Below are 22,960 nucleotides of genomic sequence, written 5' to 3'. Positions count from 1 at the left end.
ATTAGGCAGCATCCTACTAGGATACAGACAACAGCGAATTCTTATGCGATCCAGATAATTGGCTCCAGATGCGGATTCGGGCCTGCCATGGGGGCTGGGTGCTGGAAAAGATCGAGAAAGGAGATGTCTTCCTAGTGCAGGGGCTGACGGTTTCTAGGGCCGGCTACAGGGGGTTGGAGGTCAGATGGTCATGTGAGACTAATCATCTCTCTTCACTCCCAGTCTGTAAACCAAAAGGGACCATTTCCTCCTCTGTCTCCTAACATCACAGTCCAGTGGTTAAGACTCTGCTTCTGATGCAGAGGGCATAGGTTCAATCCTTGGTCAGGGAACTAGAATTCCACATGCCATACAGCACAGTCAAAAAAAATTTTTTTTTAAAAACGAAATGACACTGTAGGGGCAGAAAAATAATTTTCCCTCTAACCATCTATCTTCTCAGCTGGGGCCCTGGAACAAAAGATAAAGAGAAAAGCAGAAGTTGATTAACACCTATATCTCATATACATGGGAGAAAAGAAGGAAAACTGTAACTCTCAGCAGTGGCTTAGACTTCAGGCTTAAATATCATCTTCTGCTAAAAGCAAAAGAGAAGCTGGGAATGGACCAGTTATGGGGAGGAGGCCAGGTCAACAAGAATAAGGTTTGTTATGCAGAAAAGGGCCTGGTCCATCCAAGAGTTTCTTATGATTTATTTCTTATTAGAGTCATTCTTCTTTTCTTGGTAGGACAGGGAGACCACCTTACAAATGGTGATCTTCTTTCTAAATATACATTTCCCTTCAAGCATGACTTCTACTCTGTTTCCTATCTTCTCCTGAGTCTACTGTTTCTCAAAATAATCAGCTCAAAATAACTTCCCTGGTGGCTCAGACAGTAATCTGCCTGCAATGTGGGAGACCCAGGTTCAAGCCCTGGGTCAGGGAAGATCCCCTGGAGAAAGAACTGGCAACCCACTCCAGTATTCTTGCCTGGAGAATCCCATGGACAGAGGAGTCTGGTGGGCTACAGTCCATAGGGTCACAAAGAGTCGGACACAACTGAGCAACTAACACACACACACACACACACACACAACTGTAATCCTAACAAGGCCAAAATGGCATTTGGGGATGCCATTTTCTGGTTAACAGTATAACTGGTCGAGTGTGACGTGGAGGCTGCAGAATTCTGCTTAAGACACATTGGAGCTGGGGGTGATGGAGTGGGATGCACACTTAGACCAGGGGCTAGAAGACAGGCCTGCTGTGGGTCGCTAGATGCTGCAGAATCTCAAAGTGATCAAAAGCAAGGCCTTCTCAGCTGCCTTTATGTAACTTCCTTGTTCCAGAAATGGGTGGCATAGAACCCTTGGAACTATCTGGTAGGAAGCTGAAAGCCAGAAAGAGGTGGACAGAGGAAAAAAGAGGGGAAATCAAGGGAATTAAGAGCCCTGGGAAGCCCTAGTGAATGAATGATAAGCAACAATCTCACTCGACCCTATCAAGATAGATCAGACTGGCTGAGAGAAATAGAGCCCATGTGAGACCCAGGCAAGTCAATGAAACTCCTTCCACGAGACAGAGGGCTTGATGGAATAGAAGAACTCTGACTTTGGCTTTAGCTCACCTGGCATTGAACCAGACTGAGCTACTTAACTTCTCCAAGTATCAGATTTCAACACAGGAAGCAAGACTGTTGCAAGGGCAATATCACACATCAGATTGCCAAACATGGAAACTGGCAATAGAAACTGCTCAATAAATTTCAGTTTTCCTTCCTCTATCCATGAATGAACAATTATACGTTCCCAGAGGAAATGCTCTTAAATAATTAAGCTGCTGCTGCTGCTGCTAAGTCGCTTCAGTCGTGTCTGACTCTGTGCGACCCCATAGACGGCAGCCCACCAGGCTCCCCCATCCCTGGGATTCTCCAGGCAAGAACACTGGAGTGGGTTGCCATTTCCTTCTCCAATGCATGAAAGTGAAAAGTGAAAGTGAAGTCGCTCAGTTGTGCCCGACTCTTAGCGACCCCATGGACTGCAGCCCACCAGGCTCCTCCATCCATGGGATTTTCCAGGCAAGAGTACTGGAGTGGGGTGCCATTGCCTTCTCCGAAATAATTAAGCTAGAAATCAAATAAACCATTGTCCTTTGGGACGTTATGGCAGGGGAGGCGGGGGTGGGGGTGGTAGTGAAGAAAAGGGCCTAGTACACAACCTAGAAAAGCCCACTATTTTCACCTCCTCACCATCACTTCCCATTCCTGTAAGTTTGGGGAGCAGTAACTGCCCCTACACTGGTATTTAGTTTAGTTCAGTTCAGTTCAGTCACTCAGTTGTGTCCGACTCTTTGTGACCCCATGAATCACAGCACGCCAGGCCTCCCTGTCTAACACCAACTCCCGGAGTTCACCCAAACTCATGTCCATCGAGTTGGTGATGCCATCTAGCCATCTCATCCTCTGTCATCCCCTTCTCCTCCTGACCCCAATTCCTCCCAGAATCAGAGTCTTTTCCAATGAGTCAACTCTTCGCATGAGGTGGCCAAAGTACTGGAGTTTCAGCTTTAGCATCATTCCTTCCAAAGAACACCCAGGACTGATCTCCTTTAGAATGGACTGGTTGGATCTCCTTGCAGTCCAAGGGACTGTCAAGAGTCTTCTCCAACACCACAGTTCAATATTGCTTGGGACATAATTTTCAAATTTAACTGAATAATCTGTATTTTTTTCATAAATGTGATGACTCTATTTAATCACTTAACCCTAGTTTCTGTTTTTCTCAATTTTAAACCTAGGTGTCTGCTTCGCAGGTTCTTTAGAAGCCTATGAGTAAAAAGAAAGATAGTGGCATTTCCAGATATGGGCTAGGATGTGGAGCAACTGGAACTCTCATACATTACTGATGGAGGTAGCGCCACTACTTTGGAATACAGTCTGGCACTATTTACAAACCTTGGGACCCAACAATGCCACTCCTAGATATAGATATAACAGAGATGCATACATAGTTCCCCTAAAGATATGTACAAGAATGTTCATAGCAGTGTTGTATTATTGGTAACAGTCCAGGCTGGAAACAATACAATGGTAGCATGGATCAAGAAATTGTGGTATGTGTATAAAACGGAATCTTATACAGCAATGAGCAAAAGAAGCAAGAAATAGAAGAATAAATAATGTTTATTATTCAATAAATATAAGGCTCAGACACAGGCAAAATGAGCTTCTGATGTTAGAAGAAAGGATAGAGGTTGCCTCTGGGTGGAGGGCTCTACTTCTATAAGAGTAAGGAGGGCTTCTGGGGTTCTATAATATCCTAGTTCTCAATTCAGGCTGTGGTTTCAAGAATTCACTTGATGAAAATTCATCAATCATGTTTACAATTTCTATCCTTTACTGTATATATACGCCCTGGAGAAGGGAACGGCTACCCACTCTAGTATTCTGGCCTGGAGAATTTCATGGACAGAGGAGACTCACAGGCTACAGTCCATGTGGTCGCAAAGATTAGGACACGACTGAGCAACTTTATATTGCATTTCAATTAAAGGGCTATTTAAAGAAAAAAGAAAACAGTAGAACTGGAGAGGTTCAACTGTCAACTAGGAACAATAAGCAGAAGGAAGAGACAAGAGGCAGGTTTGGGGGCAAGTCCCAGCAGGACTTGCCACACAGAAGAAGCGTTACCGAATAGAATGTGAACAAACCTGTGAGGGGACCAAGATTCTGTGCTGATCCTTGAGTTCCAGCACATGCATTTTGAACATTTTTTTTTAATATCTATTTATTTGGCTGTACAGGGTCTTAGTTGCTGGACCCCCAGACCAGGGATGGAACCCAGGCCCCCTGCACTGGGAGCATTGGACCACCAGGGGAGTCCCCACTTTGAACATTTTTGAACTCAGAAGCAATAAGTAAGGTTTCATTTCTCACAAGGACTGCTTATCAGTGTCTGCTAGGAGACTGCATTCAACAGGCTTCAGGCTCATGTTTCCACCCCATTTTTCTTAAAAAAAAAAAAAAAATGCTTTCAGGATGTTTAGAAATATCCTTGGCCTCTATACACTTCTCATCCAGTTGGGACAACCCAAAATGTCTCCAGACGTTGCCCAATGTCCCCGAGGAGTTGAAATCATCTCTGGCTGAGAACCAGTTCTCTACATATGTATTGTAAACTCCAGGTCAAGTTTTCATTGACTGATTTTAAGATATTAAAAATACATACATATATACATGCATACATTAAAAAATATAAAAGCAGTTAGTCACAAACTGTCTAGCTTACTGAGACCCCAAAATTCACCTGAGAAGGGATCCTCTAGGAAAATACTGAACAGGGTTTGCTCATTTCAACTGGTCCCTGATTGATAGAGGGCAATGGGAAGAAGAATGAAGTTTCTGGAATCCCTTAGAACTGAATTCAAATCACAGCCCTGCCAGTCTGTCACTTTAGACATGTGGCTTTTTTCCCCTTTGAAGACCAATTTTTAAAAATATTTATTTATTCATTTGGTTGTATCAGGTCTTAGTTGAGGCTTATGAGATCTTTTTAGTTGGCAGCGTGTGGGATCTAGTTCCCTGACTGGGGATCGAACCTGGGCCTCTTACTTTGGGAGCATGTGCTTTTGGCCACTGGACCGCCAGGGCTTATTTTCTGTGTGGCTTATTTCCTGTTTCCTCTATCAATGCTCTTTCTTCTGCAGCCTTGTGGGAAAACTACACACACTTTACAATTCCTACAAGTATAAAAGAAGTATGGGACGGGGGAAGTATTATCTCCTCCAGGGCCAAGTACCACTGTTTTTATTTAACTAACATTCATGAAGTATTTACTCTGCCAAGATTCCTTCGAAGGACTTTTCAAACATCAACTCATCTAATCTTCATGACAACTTTGTAACCTGGGTACTATTGATATCCCGCCTTTCACAGATGAGGAAACTGAGGCACAGAGAGGCGAAGTAACTCACCCAAGGTCATGAGCTGGAGCCTGGGGCCAGAGTCCACGACCTTAACCACTTGATCATGCTTCTCGGTCCACTTTCTCATCTTTTGGTTCCTATAACATTACCCATAAGATGCTCCCCATATCTTTTCTCTGAAGAGACTAAGGAGAGGATGTGGAGCCAACATGCAATCTTTGAGACAAGCTACATTTTCTCATCCATAAATTAAAGAAGTTCGACTAGCGATCATGATTTTCCCTTGGCCTTGGCACTTAGTCTCTTTGCTTCAGTTTTCTTGTCTGCAGTGAAAAGAATCTTAACAGCCTAATGCCCTGAGTGCTCTGGCCTGCTGTGAATATTAAATAGAGACCAGTGTGAAGTAGGAGCCAAACATGAGAAGCATGGCACTCTATATAAGCATCAGCTATGGTCATATCTACAACATACCACATTCAGATTTTTTCCATCAGTGTTCACTGGCACTTAGATGCTCTCCCATGTGTGTGGTGATTTGCAGCTTTCAAAACGTCTTCACGTACGTACTGTTATCTGAGCTTCCCAAACACTAGCAATGACTAAAATCCAAGCTTTCTGACTTCTGACCCATTGATCCCAGGTGCTTTTCTGTATCAATAAGTCATGCATGGACACTGCTACTTGGCAGCATTTAGTTTAAAACAGACAATGTCAGGTCATTGATACACAGGGAACACGGGGTTTAATAGACATAGTCTCATCACATTAACACGACAAAGAAGAAAGTCAGATTGTACTCATTTTAAAGATGCTAAAACTGATGCTCAGAGAATTTAGTTTAATTGTCTGAGAACACAGAGCAGGTGGAAAATAGATTTGAATCCAGCTTCATTTGTCTCCACCGGTTCCTAACCGTGATCTAGGCCCTAGCAAGTCAGAGTGTGGGCCAGATGCCAACAGCATTGACACCACCCACGAGCTTGTTAAAAAGGCAAATCTTGGGTCTCACTCTGGATCTACTGAATAAGGATCTGCTTTCTAGAAGGACTCCTTGGTGAGTCCTGAGCACATCATAATTTAAGAATCACTGACCTCTATTGCCCCTCAGTGAAGATCTATCTCTGATATTCAGAAGTGCAAAATCTGTAAATAAGCACATATATGCACACATACACATCCATACACACATATATTGTAGGGTGTTTTTAAAATATACCTCTTCCCTGGTAGCTCAGACTGTAAAGAATCTGCCTCCAATGCAGGAGACCCAGGTTCGATTCCTGGGTTGGTAAAATCCCCTGGAGAAGGGTATGGCAACCCACTCCAGTATTCTTGCCTAGAGAATTCTATGGACAGAGGAGCCTGGTGGGCTACAGTCCATGGGGTCGCAAAGAGTTGGACATGACTAAGCGACTTCACTTTCACTTTTCACTTTCATGCATTGGAGAAGGAAACGGCAACCCACTCCAGTGTTCTTGCCTGGAGAATCCCAGGGACGGGGGAGCCTGGTGGGCTGCGATCTATGGGGTCACACAGAGTCGGACACGACTGAAGCGACTTAGCAGCAGCAGCAGCAAGAAGCTAACACTTTCACTTTTTCTAAAAATTTTACTTTAAGAAAGGGAATTTAGGGATTTTAAAGCAAGTGGCATGAGTCCCTGTGTTAGACTGGGAATTGAATTCATAGATACTTACTACATACCAGGACAGATGTTTTCATATATAGCAATGTCAGCATTTGCCCATTCCAGGTTTTGTTTTTTTTTAATCAATACTTCTTATTTAGGAAATTATTCACTCTTTTTTTTTTTTTAATTAAACCCAGAAAATTTTATCCTTACCCTAAACGACTCAACACAACAAATATATGAAGCACTAGAAGAATATTTAAGATACAATTTTTGCCCTGGAGTAATTTTTAGCTTTGGGGTCTCTAGGGAAGTACTTAAGGACAGTTTTCCTTTTTGATATATTGGCTAAACTGATTTTGGTTACCTATACTGATAACCAAAACATTGTTTTTTATTATAAAGCAGTTTTCTGTCAAGAACATAGTCTTGCTGGTACATTGCTCTTTATTTAATAGTATACACACACCCGTAGCAGAAGCAGCTTTCTGTATATGTTAACTATACTGATTTTCCCAGTAAATAATTTTTAAAGTAATGGATAATTCTTTCATGAGGCCAGGAGTATATCTGTAACATTCAGAGCTGAACCACACATTACCTATACAACTTACTCTTATTTGTTAACCATTTCTTACGTATCATGTGCCAACTCTGATCAAACAGTAGGAGCATCTGATACCCTGTCTTGTGAAGATACATCCCGCAGGAGCATTCTAGGATTGATTAGCAACGTCTGCTGCGAGTATAAGAAAGAGATCCTGAAGTACCCTTGTCATGCACTCTGACCCTGTTTCCTGGTCCAAAAAGCAAATCTCTTTACTGTTCCTCATGCCTTCCACACTCTTTTTGCCCCCTAGGCATTTCCTCACATTATTTTCACTGTCTAGAATGTCTACTATCTTGCCTATACAAGAATCACATACTCTCCAGTCAGCCTTCCCAAGTTTCTCCAGAACAAATGATAAAAACAACAACAACAAAAAAAACCAAGAAACCTGTTCCCAAATCATATGTTTGGACTTCAGCTCAGGTCCCTGGGTCAGAGGTTTATCTTACATCCCCCATGGGGTCAAAGAGATTCACAAAATAGACTTGTTTTTTGCTTCTTTTTTTTTTTTTTTTTTTACACTTTTATTTGTTATAATAGTTTCAGGCGAACAGCGAAGGGACTCAGCCATACATATGCATGTATCCATTCTCCCCCAAACTCCCCTCTGTCCAGGCTGCCAGGTAACACTGAGCAGAGTTCCCTGTGCTCTATAGTAGGACTTTAGTTGAACCCATTTTAAATATCACAGTGTGTACATGTCCATCCCGACTCCCTAACTGTCCTTTCCCCCACCTTTCCTCCTCCCACCACCCCCACCCCCTAGGCAACCATACATTCGTTCTCTAATTCTGTGAATCTCTTTCTAGAACAGACTTGTTTTGATTGAAAATGTATGCCACCACTTCCTCTGAATTATTCTACCTGTCTTTGGTGCTATGCAAGCGTCTCTGCAGTTTTAGGTCTTTTATTTCACTACTGAAGAGTCCTACCTGATGAGTTCTCTTCTTCGTTTCTCCTCCTTGTTCAAAGTTCTCATATCTCCTCTCTGGCTTTGTACCTACACCCAATACCAAAACAAGGCCAGACTCGCTGGATAAAAAGATTTTGAATGAATTATTCTTTTCTTATCCTCTTTTGATTTGGTTCTCAGAAGAATCAGTGGTTGGGAAAGCAGTCAAACAAATATGATGTAAATTTAAAAGCAGTCAGATTAGGCACTAAAACAGCTGGTCCCCTTCACCACTCTTACATTTTTTATCAGCCCCTCTCCCTTAAGAAGCACTTTGGTACTTATTGAATACATAGATTCCTCAATCCCTTTCTAGACTTTATAAGTTAAATCCAAATTTCTAGGGATGTATAATTTTAAAACCCCCTCAACTGGTTCTTACCCACAGTAAATTTTTAAAAAATAGAAGAAAACTTTGTCGATTATAAGCAAGTTTTCTATTGTATTTAAATAAGTTATATCACAAATGTTAGCTAACAAGGTGACAGTGATTTTCTAAGACAGAATATCTGTAAACAAGCCAGTGGAAAATAACTTCTATGTAGAATATTTTAATTAATAAGACTCCTTTATAATGAGAAATACAAAACACTTCTACATAGAAACTGAAAAGCTGTGTCTTACCCTTCATGAATTTAAATTCACTCGGTTGGGCAAGGGAATATTATCCATTCTCATGACTTCTAACCGTCACCTCTCTGCTAATTAGTTCAGCAATATCCTAGTGCATATCTACTGTATCTATCTGTAATCGAGCATGAGGAAGAACGTGCTGCACAGTCAGGACTGGGAAGCACAGCGGTAGAATCTTTGGCTGGAGACTTCCTTAGCAACATAGGGGAGGAAGACTGAAGGGAGCAAAGCAGCGGGAAATGTGGGTAGAGGCTGCCCTCCAACTAGTGAAGGGAAGTATTGAAAGTGACCCGGGACCAAACCACAGGGCACGCGGACTTCCCTGGTGATCCGGTGGCTAAAACTCCTCCCTCCCAAGGCTGGGATCCCAGGTTCGATCCCTGGTCAGGGAACTAGATCCCACACGCTGCAGCCAAAAATTCTTATGCGGCAACGAAGATCAAAGATCCCGTGTGCCTCAACTAAACCCAGCACAGCCAAATAAATAAAGAAATACTAAACAATAAAATTAAAAACTATAGAGCATGGCATAGTTAGATTCAATACAAGAAAAGAGAAAGGTTTAGCATTAGTCATTAATGAAATCAAAGACATTTTCTCTCTTGAGAGTTCTTACTGGGTAACAGCCCACAAGACTTAACTTGATCACTGAATGAAATGTAAAAAGTATAGGGAGGACACCCTTTCCCAGTGGTTTTGCAACCACTGGGTTTTTCTGTGGGGCTTAAAGCTTCTTTTTTCAGAGAAACACTCACAAAGAGAAATTCATCTTTTTCCAAGTTAAACTTTAGCTGTCAGGATACCACTAGTAATTAGTTGGCTAATGCTGACATTAGCCTGAAACATCTGCTTTCATAACATCAATTTTATGGAGAAATAAACAACTTTATCTCACAGAGTTCTCCTACAGAGCAACTGAGAGAATGCCTATGAACTTGCTTTGTAAAAACTGATTATAATGACCGTTAAATAAAAATACTTCAAATGCAAAATAGTTGTCTTGAAAATAGCACACACAAAAAAATCATCTTGCTGATAAAAGAGGAATTGGTGAATGGGGAAAACACACACACACACACATACACAACCGGACAACCTGAGAATGGAATCCTCATCCCTTCTCTTTTATGCTGCTTTTCTATCTTTTATATTTTTAATTCTCAAATATCAGCAAGAGTCTGGAAATGTCATGCCAAGTTAGTTGAATGTGACTGACTCCAACCAAAGGAGGTGCAGTGAAATGCTTTCTGAACTGATATCTATGTTATATCCAACCAATACAGTTAGGTGTTAAATAATTTTTTGGTTTTGTTTTCACAGGCAGTACCCTTTTGAACTCAGTCTTGAAAATGAACCCAGTTGTTTCGCAGCCAGGTTACAGCTCGGCGGTCTCGGCGTCCAGTGACTGGCAGACTGGCATCTTTGACTGCTTTGATGACATAGGGATCTGTAAGTAAACGTAGCTGTTGCTTTCTCCCGAGCTACAATCATGCAGTCACTGCCATAACAAAAATGGCTTGCTTATCCTCTCATTGAGATCCACGTGTTATTCTAGAGATCAGCGGTCACAAGGTGGAACACCTGGGCAGACTTTACTAGTGGATATGTTTTGTCTGTCCTGTACATAATGGCCCCTCTTGCTGTATTAACTTTAAAACAGTAGAAACCATATAAAAGTCAGATTCCAGGGACTTCCTTGGCAGTCCAGGGGTTAGGACTCCTCGCTTCCAGTACAGGGGGCCCCAGTCAGGGAACTAAGATCCAGCATGCCACAGGACGTGGTGTGCCTCTCAGATCAGATTCCACATAAAAATGCAGCTTTCTAATCTAGATTTCCAGCTCCCCTTGAAAATTTGGAAAATCTGGAAAGAGGAGTCCTCTGTCTCAACTGGCAGAAGTCAGCTGCTGCCAAGCTGACTTGTTGTTGCTGTTGTTGTTCAGTCGCAAAGTCGTGTCCGACTCTTTGGGACCCCATGAACTGCAGCACAGCAGGCTTCCCTGTCCTTCACTATCTCCCGGAGTTTGCTCAAACTCATGTCCATTGAGTTCATGATGCTATGCAATTATCGCAGTCTCTGCAACCCCCTTCTCCTTTTGCCCTCAATCTTTCCCAGCCTCAGGGTCTTTTCCAGTGAGTCCGCTCTTCACATCAGGTGGCCAAAGTTCTGCAGCTTCAGCTTCAGCATCAGTCCTTCCAATGAATATTCAGGACTGATTCCCTTTAGGATTGAATGGTTTGATCTTGCAGTCCAGGGGACTCTTAAGAGTCTTCCAACCCCCTTAGTTAACCCTCTTCAAAGGGACCTCCACTCTAGAGTTTGCCATATTCATGTCCATCACCCACTGTTGGCTGGTTTGTGTTTTTTTCAACCAGTTTTATTCATTCATTTTACCTGCCTGCCTTGAATTTATTATCCTTATCCAGACCGATCATCGGGCTTTATATTTCCCACCTCATTAGCACCCCCATGTTCTTGATGTGCTTCTCCACTCTTCCCTTTACCTCCTCTTTTCCCTACAGGGTTGAGTCTGTGTTTCCAGATTTCAACATTCTTGTGACTCTTGTGGTCAGTGCATTTCAGGAAGCTTTCGGGTTTTTAGCTTTCCTAACCTTAAATTCTTTCACAGCACCAAACACACTTTGGTGTAAGACAAATTCCTGTTTCAGAGTCTATTGCCCAAAGGGATGTAGACATTCTCTGTGTGGCTAGTCTTTCCACTGTCTTAAGAAAGAGCCTTTTTTGTGTGTGTGTATATGATGGAAGTTCCAAGTTCTGTGGAGATAGCCTTTGGCTGAAAACCATCAATCAAAAAATAAGAGTTTTCTTATCTTATCTAGGGTACAGCCATGACAAAACTCCACCCTAGCGCTTTTCAAAATAAGCTTGAACTCAGCACGTTTGAGAACAGTTTCCTGTTTGTCACTATTTTCTTAGGTCATTTTTTGTCTCACACAGACTCTTAAAAGTGAAACTTCACTATACTTTTTAAGTTTTTATGTCAATATCCCTTAACTTTTACTTGCTTCGATACTCGTAACAATAATAAAACTTTCCTCTTTGCCAGAATGACCATCTAGAATCTGTTTCCTACTGCTTTTCTCGTTTTTTCAATTATTTCTTTACTCAGTGCTTTCTGATCCTAAGCACCTTCCTACAGTTTCCAGAGGGTTGCTCAGACATTCTGACGCCACAAACTTCCTATTCCCGTATGCTCCAAATGTAAACAAGGATAAGGAAGAAAGATAATTTGGACATGCTCAGATCAACAAGGCAGGAACTTTTTTTTTTGGATGACTATTTTGATGATTTAATGAGTTAAGGTTGTCGAGGGGAGAAGTTAGCAATTATTTTTTAAGCAATTTTTTTCCTAAACGTTTTATTTTGTATGGGGGTATAGCCGATTATTCTGAAGATCAGCCCTGGGATAGGGAGGCCTGGCGTGCTACGATTCATGGGGTCGCAAAGAATCGAACACGACTGAGCAACTGATCTGATCTGATCTGATAGCCAATTAACAAACAATGTTGTGACAGGTCTCAGGTGAACAGCGAAGGGACTCAGCCATATGTATACATGTATCCATTCTCCCCCAGACTCCCCTCCCATCCTGGCAAGGCAGGCGTTTTTGCAGTTAAATCTGACCTGGCATATGACGAGCAAATTTCCCCAGTGTGTGTAGGATCTAGAAGCAAGACATAAAGAGCCAGGTGACCCCACTGTTTCCACCAAGTGTCCACTAAGGCCATTTCCTGAGTATGTATTTTCTTGAAAGCGGTGTGTGTGTGTTTGTGTGATCAGTTGTGTTCGACTCTGCAACTCCATGGACTGTAGCCCACCAGGCTCCTCCGTCCATGGGATTCTCCAGCAAGAACACTGGAGTGGGTTGCCATGACCTCCTCCAGGGGATCTTCCCAACCCAGGGATCGAACCCATATCTCTTATGTCTCCTGCATTGGCAGGTGGGTTCTTTACCACTGAGCCACCCGGGAAGCCCGTGGAAGAGGTGTGATTAAATCAGCCTCCTTACAATCTTGACTGATTTCTGTGATTTCACCCTGCGCTCAGGTCTCTGTGGGGCTCTCTTTCCCCTGTGCCTTTCATGTCAGATTGCCTCTGACATGAACGAATGCTGCCTATGGGGATCAAGTGTCGCCATGAGGACAATGTATCGGACCCGATACGGCATCCCGGTGAGTCACCCATGTCCACCAGGAAGTAGTCACCCCGACAGCCCAACGGCCTTCCTTCAGTCTGACCGCATCTCCATGATTGCCCTCCTCACCATCATGACTTGACCCTAGCCTTTTCTCCACTGCCATCCTAAACATTTTTCCTTTAAACTTTAAACTTTTTATTTTGTATTGGGGTATAGGTGATAAAAAATACTGTAACAATTTCAGGTGTACAGCGAATGGATTCAGGCATACACATAAACGTATCCATTCTCTCCCAAACCCTGCTCCCATCCAGGCTGCCACATAACATTGAGCAGAGTTCCATGTGCTGTACAGTAGGTCCTTGTTGGTTACCCATTTTGGATATAGCAGTGTGTACATGACCTTCTCAAACTCCCTAACTATCCCTTACCCCCGCATCTTAAACTTTATAAATGATTTACAGAGACTATCTACCTATCCCTTGGGATATATTCACAATAAAACTTTTTAGTGATCCAATAGATGTGTCTCTGAAAAAGCTGTTGGAGATGAGCAGGTGAGGGATGAAGGTCAGCCCAGAGTCTCTCCTGGCTTTACTCAGAGTCAGACTGGACTCTGCAGGGTGGGTAGCTGTTGCTTAGAAAGCCTTAGGTGAAAAATGGGTGTATATAGATTCCCCCCAGAGCTGGCACATTTTTGAGCCAGTTACCTCACTGATAACTCGTAAAACAGTGTTTGTTCACTCAAAAGATATTATTGAGCACCTAGAACCTTGTTAAGTCATAAGCTAGTGTTCACTCATTCAACGGGGATTTACTGAATATGCGGAATATACCAAGGACTATTACAGATGCTAAAGACACACCAGTGAACAAAGGAAATAAAAATTCCTGTCTTTGTGGAGCTCACTTCAATTTTTTTGAGATTTTTATTTTAACATAATTTCAGACTTAAAGTCACAGAAATGGTACAAAGACTTCCTATACACTCTTCACCCAGATTCCCCCAATATTTAAAAACGTACCAGATTTGATTGATTTTCTCTCTTTCTTGTCTCTATTTATCTATTCTATTTTTTTTTCTGAATCATTTGAGAGTAAATTATAAACTGGATACCCTATTATCTCTATTTCAGTGTGCATTTCCTAAAAACAAGGACATTCTCTTATTTTATCACCATGTGATTATCAAAAGGAAATTAACATTGATACAGTACTATTAGCTAATCCGTGGGTATTATTTAAACTTTACCAATTATCCCAATAACTTTCTTTAGATGAAAAAAAAAAAAAATCAGTTGTCTGGACCAGCTTCCGCCAGTGCCTGGCCTTTACTTTCTTTCTTGACCATCCAGGGCAACAAAAATGTGAAATTCTGCCCTCAGCTGAGCTGAGTAAGGGCCCCTGGCAGTTGTCTGGAGATGTCTGTGGCATCTGTCTTCCCTAGAACTCCCTCAAGGGAGTGGTGGCAAAGCTGCAGGGATGAGACGGAGAAGCTGAGGAGTTAAGCCAGCTGTTTGCCCTCTCTTGAAGAAGAAGATAGGGTAACATGGGTGTGTGTGCCCGCATCACTTGAGGCACAGAATGCCTGTGGACAGTATTAGAGGGTGTGGGTGGGGAATAATCTGAAGGGAGATCTAATGATGGAAGCAGACAGAGCCTGGCGAGTGATTCTGTCAACGGAAAATTGCAATCATGCAGGGGCTGGGAGGGTTAAGATGAACTGGGGCCACTGGAACTGAATGACAGCTGTCATTCAGTTGTCTTCTATAATATGGAAGATTTTCTCAGTCTTTGTCTTTTTTTTTAAATGAACAGATCAGTTATTTCGTAGACTATCCCTCAATTTGGTTTGTCAAATGTTTCCTCATGATAAGGCTTTGGTTTTACACTTTTGGCATCAACTCTACAAAAGTGATGCTCTGTTCGCCTTGCACCACATGACATCAAGCTGTCTCATTGTGTGTAATGTTCACGTTGATTGCTTAGTTAAGATAGTGTCTGTCAAGATTCTCCACCACAAAGTTGCTACTCTCCCCCTTTATAATGGATAAGGATCTGGTAGAGAGATGTAAATCAAACTTTCACCCACTAGTTCTAACATCTGTGATAGATTCTTGCCTCCATCAGTTATTACAGTGATGGTTGTCAATGGGAGAGCTTAGACACTAATGGAAGAAAACAGTTACAATATAATTAAGAATGCTGCTGCTGCTGCTGCTAAGTCACTTTAGTCGAGTCTGACACTGTGAGACCCCATGGACGGCAGCCCACCAGGCTCCTCCGTCCATGGGATTTTCCAGGCAAGAGTACTGGAGTGGGTTGCTATTGCCTTCTCTGATAACTAAGAATAAGTAAGAATATAATGTATAGGTTGGTGATACGTACAACAGAGGAAAATGAAGCAAGGAAGAGGAATTTAGTGTTGAAAGGTTCTAATTTTAAATCGCATTATCAGGAAAGACTCAATAAGAAGGTAAAGACCTAGTCTACGCCTCAGTTCAGTTGCTCAGTCGTGTCCGACTCTGCAACCCCATGAATCGCAGCATGCCAGGCTTCCCTGTCCTTCACCAACTCCTAGAGTTTACTCAAATTCACATCCATCGAGTCGGTGATGCCATCCAGCCATCTCATCCTCTGTCGTCCACTTCTCCTCCTGCCCCCAATCCCTCCCAGCATCAGAGTCTTTTCCAATGAGTCAACTCTTCGCATGAGGTGGCCAAAGTACTAGAGTTTCAGCTCTAGCATCATTCCTTCCAAAGAAATCCCAGGGCTGATCTCCTTCAGAATGGACTGGTTGGATCTCCTTGCAGTCCAAGGGACCCTCAAGAGTCTTCTCCAACATCACAGTTCAAAAGCATCAATTCTTCAGCGCTCAGCTTTCTTCACAGTCCAACTCTCACATCCATACATGACCACTGGAAAAACCACAGCCTTGACTAGATGGACCTTTGTTGGCAAAGTAATGTCTCTGCTTTTGAATATGCTATCTAGGTTGGTCATAACTTTCCTTCCAAGGAGTCAGCGTCTTTTAATTTCATGGCTGCAATCTTTTTGCAGTGATTTTGGAGCCCAAAAAAATAGTCTGACACTGTTTCCGCCTATACCATCCTAAATATCCTCAGTCTCTTCTGACCTCAGTATCTAAACAGTGTCGGGCCTGACTAGTGCTTGAACTGGGGAGAAAGTAAAGACCTAAAAGGATGAGAGGATGACTCATCTTCGAAAGGTCCAGGCAGAGGAATGAGCTAGAGCCAAGGTCCAGAAGTAGAGTTTACCTGGAGGGTCCGAGACATAGCAAGCAGCCAAAGAGGTGGAAAGACTGGACGTGGGGTGGGAGATGGGCAGTGGTAACAGAAGAAGAGAATATCACAGCAGGACCTTGCAGACCATTTTAAGAAATCTAGCTTTCATTTTAAGTGATCTGGAAAGCGTTTAAAATGCTTTTAAACACAGAGGTGACCTGAAAACTTAGCCTGTCACTCATTGTAACCAATAACAATTCATCTCCCTAAGCCTTGGCTCTCTGATAAAATGGTAACAATGATACCTCCCCTATGGTGGTGCAGTAAGAGTCACAGCAGATAATGCCAGAAAAGGACTTAGCACAGGGTCTGGCAAGTGACAAGTGCTCGTGAGTCACTATTATAATTTTTGTTCTTAGCTCAGCTGTCTTCGGGCAGCCTGCATTCCTCCCGTGGGCTTGCTCAGTTGCCTCTCTCAGCACTCCCTGTGCTCTCATTTACATCCCTCAAAAGGCAGCAGAACTTAACACAAGGGTTCTTAACTTCGTGACTGTTCCACAAACTTCCCAAAACCATACGCTGAGTGTCGGGTGTACGTACTTGTGCACGCAGTTGTGTACATGGATGTATGTAGTTGTGAGTATGGGAGTGAGATTCTCAAAGTGGTCCGTAAGGGGGTAGAGGAAGGAGAGCGTAGCTGCATTCTGGAGATAAGTTTCTGGAAACAGCTCAGCAAACAGCTCACTTTGGGGCTCTCTGACAAGTCATTTGTTAGCATCAGTTTTCTCACCTTTCATGAGAAAGTTGTGCAAGATGATTTCTAAGGTCTTCCTAGGGTCTAGGATTCTATAATAAGTTTTCTTGGTGTCTATTCTATACGTGCATTTATAGACAGTGTATCTCTAGTGTTCTTTCTTAGAACAGACCTCTAAAATGGCTAATAAACCCTAGGACTGATTTGTGTAGTTCAGGTTCTCTGCTTTGTTCCTCCTTTACATCTATGCAAGCATTTATAAGGCTGCCCCAGCACAGCCTCTCTGACCTCCCATTCCCTTCATGGACACAGACAGGCAAGACAGCATCCCCTTGGCCAGGGCCACAACCTCCACAGCAGAGGAGAAAGAGAAGAAACAACCACAGATTGAACTCCTATGTGCTGGAATACTGCCTGGACATATATTTGCTCACATACTACTTACACATGAAAAGCAGGAATGAGAAAGCCTTAAGGTCATAGAACATGGAAATGCTGAAATTTGGGCTCAAGTTTTTTTGTTGTTTTTTAAATTATTACTTTATTTTTTAAAATTGAAATGTAAACAAAATTTACAATGTTGTGTTCATTTCTGTACAGCAATGTGAATCAGCTCTATGTATATATATAAAAACCCCTCCCTCTTGGACCTCCCACCCACCATGCTTCATCCCACACCCCTAAGGTCATCACGGAGCACTGAGCTGAGCTCCCAGTGCTGTACAGAATCTTCCCACTAGCTATTGTATACAGGGTAGTGTATATATGTCTCTGCCACTCTCTCAATCCACCCCACCCCACGGGCTTATGTTTATTCTGACTTACAGTCAGGCCTGGTTCTTCCCACTTGACCATCTTGTCTTCCCAAGTCCGTGTGTATTGAGTCATGTACCACAACTCATTCATTTGCTCAGCAATTCTGTAACCAGTCCTCATGACCAGATTTTTTTTTTTTAAACAGCTTTCAAACAAGTGAAGCACAAGTCCCCTTTTCCAAACAGAGTGATGAATGCAAAAATCTTTGTCTCTGGTACCATTTCCCAAGAAGATGTTCTGAGCAAGGCGTTTATGTCCCTTGCTAACTTCAGCATGGTTTAAACCCGTAGTTCATGTCCTCTCATTTGAAAGAAGAATTTTTTTCTTCTCAATATTCTCTATATCTGTATTATGAAACAGACTTAGAATTAGGGTGTGTTTTCTAAAGGTTTCCCTAGGTTTCTCAGCAAATAATAACGGGACTTTTTTCTCCTACAAACTTCCTGAGATAAAGACAGGCATAGACATGCTGGAACAGAAAACTAGTTACATCCTTGACAAATATTTTCTTTTTTGTATTAATAACATATTATGTATATTCAATAAATGTTGGTTTAATGAAAGCTTAAAAGATGAATAAATATAAATAATGAATTCAAACATGGAAAAAAAAAACAAGCACTTTGAGGAAGGGTTAAAGGATTTGGATGATTTTTCAGGGAAAAAGAAATGGTCAAGGGACCAAATTGTCTTCAAACTGAGTATCCGTTCCTTAATCTGATGAGGGTCAAGACATTAGATTTCTAACATGGTTATCTCATTGTCCAGTCTTTGTCCCACACACTTTCTCCGTCAGATAAAAATCAAAATCACTACAGCAAGGAAAAAAATTTATGAAAAGTAAATCATTTTTCTCACCACTTAGGAACTCCCAAACTTTATAGGCTAAATCTACTCTCTTTCTCTTTCCTGCTCACTCTCTGTCTCTGGGTCTCTCTGTTCACACTGGAAATTGGGAATTGTACTAAATTTAAAATATTTTTTTTAATTTAAAAATTTTAAAAACTAAGTGCTATCCAAAAATGGAGGGCAAAATATATCGGTCAGTCAAGACACACAGTCACATAACCTGCTCATCAGATTAGACCCCTCGGATCAGCCAGTGCTGACTATACAGAGCAGGAGTCCCTTCTAGGGCATCTCTCGTCATAGGTCATCAAAGACCCAACTGGACCTCCCATGGAGAGGGCCTTCAAAACTCTGCAAAGCAGCTCATTCTACAGTTTTTCTAGACACTCTTCATTCTCTAATTTCTTCTTTTGCCGGTAAGGTTTATATCCTCTCTCACTATGGACTGCCTCCCTTGCAGAACATGAGGGATGTCAATGAAAAAGATTAGAGGGATACAGGGTGACATATGACCTAGCACTATACTCACAATCAATTGGAAAAATTGGTGCATTACACAACTGGCTTTAAAGGGAACCATTCCACATCAGTAAAAATAGTAGGTAAATCAAAAGGTTTTTAAAAAGGAAAAAAATAGAGAACTCTTCTAGAACAGATAATAGAGAACTGTGGCTATGATTGTAACCTGCAGATCATTTGAAACGGTATGTTATTATGTAAAGGGTACTGGCTTGAGAGGAGAAAGACCAGTCACTGCCACCAGTTTATGTGATTTAGTTAGCAAGTCAGTTAACTTCACTTGGTCATCAAAAAAAAAAAATAGGAATGGGCTTCCCTGATGGCTCAGTGGTGAAGAATCCACATGCCAATGCAGGAGACATGGGTTCTATCCCTGATTTGGAAAGATCCCACATGCCATGGAGCAACTAAGCCTGTGTGTCACAACTATTGAGCCTGTGCTCTAGAGCCCAGGAGCCAAAACTACTGAAGCGCACACACCAAGAGCCCACGCTCTGCAACAAGAGAAGCCACTGAAATGAGAAGCCTGCACGCCGCAGCTAGAGAGTAGCCTCCACTCACCGCAACTAAAGAAATGCCCGTGCAGTGACAAAGATCCAGCAGAGCCAAAAATAAATGAATAAATAAATGATTTTTTTATTAAAAGAAAAATAGCGATAAGATGATAAACAAGTGACATAAAATGTATGTTTTAAAGAGGTTTGAAAAGTGAAACAAGTGCAGGGAATTGCGTGACTATTCACAGGCTACCTGTTGATCCATTTGTTTGTTTTTTAACAGGGATCCATTTGCAAGGATTGCCTGTGTCTGACATTTTTACCGCTCTGTGCCCTTTGTCAACTCAAGCGAGATATTGAAAAGAGAAAAGCAATGAATGCTTTATAAAAGATGCTTGGTAAGTTAGCGGGACTTCTTTGATTTGTGAGTAGCAAAAGGAAGTCTTAAAGGTATCTTTCATTTCTTTGGTCCTCTATCTCACAGATCCATGAGATGGCCCTTGGCAAAGGGAGGGCAAATGACTTTCAATGGCCAGCCTGCACCAATCAGTTGGGACTCAGCTTCCCAGGGAGCCTGGGTAGAGAGGGCTAGCCCTGATTGGATGGGAAAGAATTCTGGGATTTGTTAGGATGTCTGCCACAGGTGAAGTGGCTGTATGATGTACCAGATAAACGTGCCCCATATCCTCCATGTATATCTTCACAGCATCATGACCGAAGGTACCAGAGATACGTGTACAACCGAACATTCATTTCCCAAAGCCTACATCTCAGGTCGGCTGCTGTCAACAGTAACCCACTGAGATGTCACACTAACCATGACTGTGTAATGGATCTAGTGATATGTTCTTGTCAACACCACAATATTAAAAGAGTAATTCATTCTCCAAAGTGGTAGAAAGCTACCTTAGTCTCTATGAATGAACTGTGGACAATTCAACCAGTTATCTAAAATGCCCAAAGCTCCCGTTTAGGAAGAAGAGTACTGCCTTTTTGGTGGTGATATTGTCAAAGCTGGGCAACTGCTCATATGCCTAGTTTCCTAAGCTCTCCTGGTCACATTTTAAATCTTCTTAGTTCTTCCTATTTTTCTTAGGCAAGACGATGATGGCTTACTCAGTCCTGTCTTTCCGTCTCTTGCTGCCAATCCCATGGAATTTATCATCCAAGTTTTATTTTCACCTGGAAAAGGCTATTCTCTAAAAGTCCTATCTCCTGAGAGGTCTCTGAGAGCGTTTGATCAGGATACTGCATTCATCTGTGTGAACAGTTGGCATGGGCACAATCTGTCTCTCTCTCAGCTCTTTTGCCACATGCAGCACAAAATTGTGTCCTCTTCATGAACGTTTTAGCTCATTTCTTTTAGTGCCATTTTAGTGTCTTAGTATTTGTCTTCTGACTGCTTTCCTCAATGACTGATGTGCTTAACCCATTTACAAGCAGAGTCCAGATGGTGAGTTTTCTTATTCTTTTTCTTCCTTGTACCCTGCCTCCTGAGACACAACTGTTGTTTCTCTTCCCAAGCAGTGACGTTTCTTTAAAGCCATTTGTTACCAATGCAATTCAGAATTTTGCCAAAGTAACCCTAGTCCCCGACATCAGTTCAGTTCAGTTGCTCAGTCGTATCTGACTCTGGGACCCCATGGACTGCAGCATGCCAGGCTTCCCTGTCCATCACCAACTCCCAGAGCTTGCTCAAACCCATGTCCATCAAGTCGGTGATGCCATCCAACCATGTCATCCTCTGTTATCCCTTTCTCCTCCTGCCTTCAATCTTGCCCAGCATCAGGGTCTTTTCTAGTGATTCAGTTCTTCGCAGCAGGTGACCAAATTATTAGAGCTTCAGCTTCAGCATCAGCCCTTCCAATGAATATCTATGTAGTCCCCTACATAGAATGTGGTAATTTACTGGTCCATTATCCATTAATGAAAAAGACTGTTCTGGGATCTCTGCCTTTTAGAGTCTCTTACCTTAGTGTGAATGATGATTCACTGACATTTGATAAGAGAAATTGTCTCTGGCAATCTACAGAGCATTCTGTTGGTTTACCTAACAATGTAGCAACGGTACCTGACATAGCAGTCACTTAATAACTATTGTGGGTGAATAAATAGATGCAACTTTCAAGCAAGGAAGCATAGTAAGCTCTAACCTAGACACCTCATTGAATCTTAGCTAGTGGTTGTGACTCATTCAAATATTGGGTTGACCAAAATGTTCATAAAATCTTATGGAAAAACCTGAATGAACTTCTTGACCAACTGAGTAAATTGTACTGAACCAGGGGTCATGATTTGATATAGATTTTAAATATGTAGCAATTTGGGAGCTTCCCTGGAGGTCCAGTGGTTAAGACTCTGCACTTCCATTGCAGAGGGCATGGATTCAATCCCTGGTCGGAGAACCAAGCGTCCACATGCCATGTGGCCAAATAAATAAGTATTTAAAAATAAATAAATATGTAGCAATTTGGCAGTAAGATAGCAGTGGAATGAAAGTTTTGATACTTGGAACAAGGATAATGTAAAGATGGAATTCTTTCATTGATTTGGTCTTTCTTTTTCTGATTTCTACAGGTCAAGTTCACATGGTAGTGAAAGAAAATGCTGCAATGAAATACTGCATCTGTTCAGTGCTATCTCACCTTAAATTTTAGAAACTAATTCAGCTAATCATATGGCTTCAAAACATTTTTAATTTTTGATTTGCTTTGAAAGAAATACATTTCTAGTGCTCCTCTCTAAGATGACTGCCATTAAAAATTAATGTCTTCAACAATTCTTGTGTCTTTAAATACTTCATCATGGAATTAACTTTCCCATATGCTTCTGTTTTTGTTGTTATTGTTGTTGTTTGTATTAGGGTATAGCCAATTAGGGGCTTCCCAGGTGGCATGAGTTTGATCCCCGGATTGGGAAGATCCCCTGGAGGAGGGTACAGCAACCCACTCCTGTACTTTTGCCTAGAGAATCCCACGGACAGAGGAGCCTGGCAGGCTACAGTCCATAGAGTTGCAAAGAATCAGACACAACTGAAGTGACTTAGCATGCACGCAGGTGACTCAATGATAAAGAATCCACCTGCCAATTTAGGAGATACAAGAGACACATGTTTGATCCCTGGGATGGGAAGATTCTCTGGAGGAGGAAATGGCAACCCACTCCAGTATTCTTGCTGTGATCATCCCATGGACAATGTAGCCTGGTGGGCTACACAGTCCATGGGTCTCCGAGTCAGACACGACTGAGCAACTGAGCCTGTCATAGCTGATTAACAATGTTGTGATGGTACCAGGTGAACAGCAAAAGGACTTAGCCACGCATGTGCATGTAACTATTCTCCCGCAGACTGCCCTCTCATCCAGGCTGCCACATAGCATACAATAGGTTTCTTT

The 22,960-nt window shown here is 42.1% G+C and overlaps 1 long non-coding RNA gene across 4 annotated transcripts in view; it reads left to right on the top strand.

Moving 5' to 3' along the window:
• Positions 1–22,344, top strand: part of LOC133249794 (uncharacterized) — a 35,918-nt gene extending 13,574 nt beyond the window's left edge. For all 4 annotated transcript variants that reach the window (XR_009737100.1, XR_009737103.1, XR_009737101.1 and 1 more), the window contains 4 exons: positions 10,048–10,176; positions 12,795–12,919; positions 19,849–19,963; positions 22,143–22,344. This is a non-coding gene — a long non-coding RNA (uncharacterized LOC133249794). The remainder of the gene's footprint in view (positions 1–10,047; positions 10,177–12,794; positions 12,920–19,848; positions 19,964–22,142) is intronic.
• Positions 22,345–22,960: the final 616 nt, after the last annotated feature.

Source organism: Bos javanicus, chromosome 6 (genome assembly GCF_032452875.1).
Source record: "Bos javanicus breed banteng chromosome 6, ARS-OSU_banteng_1.0, whole genome shotgun sequence".
NCBI lineage: Eukaryota > Metazoa > Chordata > Mammalia > Artiodactyla > Bovidae > Bos > Bos javanicus.
Note: the sequence above shows the minus strand (reverse complement) of the source record. Positions and strands in the feature narration are given on the sequence as shown.